Genomic DNA, 4,696 nt, shown 5'->3' with positions numbered 1-4,696 from the left:
CGGATTCAATCCTAGAACACAATTCTAGTTCATGCGGCCAATTCTCCAATATACTATCATGGTCCGATTTAATTATATGATGCATGAACAATCCAAGTCTATCATCCTAGAACAGTTAGATTAAATCTCTTCTATGCTTCTAACAATTTAATTCTAGGTTCTTATGCAACACAAATAATCAAGCAACTTTAAACAATTTAAATCAACCAAAATCGGATTTCAAAGCTTGATGTATAAGGTGCAATTGTCAATCAATCTAACAATCCTAATCAACCGATTTTTAAGTCTTAGGATTTATAGGATTCAAGGTTTGTTAGATTGTATACTTGGATATTTTAGGGTTCCATAGTTTTAAGTTCAAGTTCGATTATAGGGTTTTGAGAAGGTTTGAACTTTGTTTACCTTAACACCTTAGGGTTCTGACTGGATAGGATCTGGGAGCTAAAGACCTCAGATATCACGAACCTCGAACCTTGAACTGCTTCCACGGACCACGAACTTGCTTCCCACGAACCACGAACCGCGAACAGCTTCCTCGCGAGCAACTCCTTGCGCGCGAACTCACCCCCGAGCCTAGTAACTATAAACCTCGATAGGGTTTTAATAGAAACTCGATCACAAGCTAAGGATGCTTGTGTATCGGACAGAACTTCGAGATCAAGAGATTCTCGAAGAAGGAGAAAGAACAAGAGGCGGTTTTAGGGTGTTTAGGGAAGAAGGATCGGCGGCTGCCTATTAGGGTTTTTAGGGTTAGAGACTCGTGCTGATAACGTGTTATGAAAGTAGAGTTTAGGGATAAAACTCTTGTGTTTATTATTGATAATTCCCAAAGATTACATGCATATATATAGTAGAGTACAATGTCTAGGGTTAAACCGACTTAAGGATTAAGGGCCGAGTAAGGCTTTGGCCAATGGGCCGAAGCTGTATGGACTGAGTAAAGCCTATGGACCGAGACTCCATACCTTAGTACATGGGCCGGTCTAGTGAGTCCACTAAGTGTTTCACAACACTCATTCCAATCCAATCATGTATGTTTCCAGATTTTCATATCACAAGTCGGACACAACCAAAAAAGAAAGAATCAGATCAGCTTTGAATGAACTTCCGATATTGGGCCTTAATGTTTGGACTACGAGGGCTTTCTCTAAAAACAAGATTGCATTATCGACTATTTTTGAGTCTTAGACGAAATAAGGTGACAAACTTTTTAATACGACGTTATTTTTTACTTTGTTCCAACTTAGGCGAATCTAGGGTTTACCGCAGCAGAGTCTCCACCATGAAATCACGTAGTCAGAACGTCTCGGAGGATCTTCTAACCATATCTCGACCCAATACGCGATCGATAACCTTAAGTAATGGAAGAGGAAACTCATTGCCGATCTCAATCGATCTCGTTATCGATATATTCTTGAGGTTACCGGTAAAATCTATAGCAACATGTCGTTGCGTATCAAAGCTCTGGAACGCCGTACTTAGCTGTCAAGATTTCACGGAGTTGTTCTTGACAAGATCTTACAATCGCCCGCAAATCTTGTATGCGTGTGAAGACAACAAAAGATTCGTCTTCTTCTCCTCACATGAGCCTCACAATACTGTTGAGATGTCGTCTGTGTCTCCGAATCATCTTACGCATTTCCCCAGTTCTAATGAAATCTTTGGTCCTAGCAACGGCTTCGTCTTTCTTAATGGTTTGCGGACATTAAAGGGGAAGAAAAATAAAGGACTGTTGGTGTCGGTGCTATTTAACCCTAGCACGGCACAATATATAACTTTACCTAAAATGAAGAGGAATACTATGATTGGGCTGCAAGGCTATGAATGTGATGGCATACAATTCAAGCTGATGAATTATTTGGGGTATGATCCGATTGAAAAACAACTCAAGGTATTGTCCATGACCTTGCCATATGGAATACATGATGAGAACTTTTTGGAGTATCAAGTTCTAACGCTAGGAGCTAGGAAACCTTCATGGAGAATTATCAAGTGTTGCGTACCCCATTTCTCTGGTTGTAAAGGGATATGCATTGATGGTAATTTGTACTATGTAGCTAGGATCAACAGGTCTTTCGAGGTTTATATGATCGCTTGTTTTGATTTTAGGTATGAGAAGTTCAGTTTTATGAAAGTCATGGAAACTTTCAAGAGAGACCTGCCTGTTACAACAACTCTGATAAACTATAATGGTAAACTAGGTTCGCTTATCTCGGATGAGTCCAACAGCCACTATGTTAGTAGAAATAGTACATGTTTTGAGTTGTGGGTACTAGATGACGCTGGAAAACGTGAATGGACGAAGCATGTTTACGTGTTACCTCCTCTGTGGAAGAATCTAGTTGGGGAGGACAAGTTACACTTTGTTTGAATGATTGGTACGAATGAAATTGTGTTGTCACCGAATCATCAATATGTGCCTTCCTATGTTTTCTACTACAACATCGAGAGAAACACGATCATAAGAGTTAAAATCCAAGGAATGGAAGCGTTTGACGGTAACAGATTTCGCACATTTCTAAACCATGTGGAGAACGTGAAACTTATTCAACCTTTTTAGGACTTTAAAACTGACATTTTGTAACATGCTAGTTTAGTTATATATAAAAAAAGCCATCTCGTCTGGCTGATTCAACTAGGGGATGATATAAAATCTTGTTATTGTAAATTATATAAATATTACTAGGAGTTGCTCCGTGCTACTCACGGATTTGTCTTCATATTTTTCCGTAAGTTTAGTTTTTAAAACAGCTAATTATTACGATATTATTTTATACAACCCAAATATCTATATATATATATATATTTTTTTAATTACATTTTGGGTTCTACCCTTTTATTTATATATATTTATAAAGTTAATCCCTAAAATTTTTCCAAAAATAGCATTACATCAGATTTTGTTTACTAAATATTTCACATACTATTCCAACTTAAAAAAAATACAGTATTGATGGAAACATAAATTATGATATATTTAACCACACCTTCTATTTTGTATTGAAGATATTCTTTCTATGAATCTTTTGCAAAGAAAGAAAACAACAATTTGATTACTATTTTGTTTTCCAAAACCTGTGAGCTTTGATTCTTAAAATAAGAAAAACTTCGATTCACATCTATTTAAATATTATAATTAATAAATATAAACTTAATAAAATTTTAAAATATTACTGTAAAATTAAAAATTTTTAAATACTATATAATATGGTTATATAGTAGATAGTTTATAAAAATGACATGTTGAAATTAATAAAATATCATTAAATTTGTGCTAATACGGGTTAAATCCTTATTTTATTATTTGTCAACACTATTAATATCAGAATATTTGACATATAAAAATTAAGTTGATTAACTAAGATTGTTTAAAATAATTAAATCATTAGGTAAAATATGACTTAATCATAGTATATAAATGACTTACTATGTATATAGATCCACTATTTTCTGTTATATTAATTAAAATCAAAATAGAATCTTAAACACTAAACAAAAAAAATTAAATATAACAAACAGATGTTCATAAAGTATATTTCGGGTTAAAAAAATTAATATAAACATTTAGCTGCACAAACAATCAGAAAATTTAGTTATTCCTCTATTTGAAAAACATCCAATATTTAATACACAAATACAATATAAAATATAAATAATAATAATAACTATATGCACGCGGTGTACCATAGGTTAAAATCTAGTATATATTATAATCTTATATCCTTAAATTATTTAATCATCAAATTATTTGTTAAGAGAAAAAATTATTATGTAAATTCAATTGAATTACACTAAATATTTAAAGAAACAAAATAACACTTGTGAAAGAAGAGATCATCAAATGATAATCTTTTGGAGCTTGCCAAAAGAAAACTTTACTTTAGTATTAAATTATATAATATAGTAAGGTTTCTTTCAACTCTTACTCTAAGAATCATCATTATATATTAAAATTCTTTTAAAATCAAATACACATGCAATTATTTATTTTCTTTTATAAATATTTTAAAATGATTGCATAAATCATCAAAAGATGAACAATAATAAAAATAATTTAAATTTTTGGAAAAATTATTCAAGACTTAGTAAGATAATATTTCTTCTAAAGTTAGGAACTTCACAAAAACGGATTAGCCGAACAACGATATTATTGTTACCAGTGTTTTGTTGTTTGTTGGAAACTGAATCGAGGGTAGAATAGAGAATAAATGTTTTAGTTTTCATATTAATTTGAAAGAGGATGTGTTTGTATAGTAATAGGTTATTTTTAGAAAACCAAACTTTATAGAATGTTTGAACCTTTAAAAGAAAGAAGGGATTGAGATCAAATATTAGATATCATAAATTTGCAAGTGTTTCAAAATAATAAGTTAAAAATGAGAAGTAATCTAAACAAAAATGAAAATTGAGGAAAAATAGTGGGTAGATATAAGGCAATGCATAAAATGATGGTATTATTTCAAATTAAAACATAACTGATTATGTTCATAATTTATTTTGAAATTCCTAATATGAAAACTTAGAAATTTTATGTAATTCAAAAATACCATGATGTTTGAAATAATAAGTGTGAATCTAAGAAAATAATTATAGAATTAGATTAAAACATCTCACAATCTTACGTAGTTTCCAGAAAATAAGCTCAAAATTTTAATTTTATATAAACAATTTTTTAAAAAGTTAAACTAATTTACTT

At 31.4% G+C, this 4,696-nt stretch overlaps 1 pseudogene; it reads left to right on the top strand.

Annotated features, from left to right (window-relative positions):
- LOC104789088 lies at positions 1,283–2,560 on the top strand (annotated as a pseudogene).

The sequence above is a fragment of the Camelina sativa genome, chromosome 5 (genome assembly GCF_000633955.1).
Source record: "Camelina sativa cultivar DH55 chromosome 5, Cs, whole genome shotgun sequence".
Classification (NCBI taxonomy): domain Eukaryota; kingdom Viridiplantae; phylum Streptophyta; class Magnoliopsida; order Brassicales; family Brassicaceae; genus Camelina; species Camelina sativa.
The sequence above is the reverse complement of the archived record's forward strand: the minus strand, read 5'-3'. Positions and strand labels throughout refer to the sequence as shown.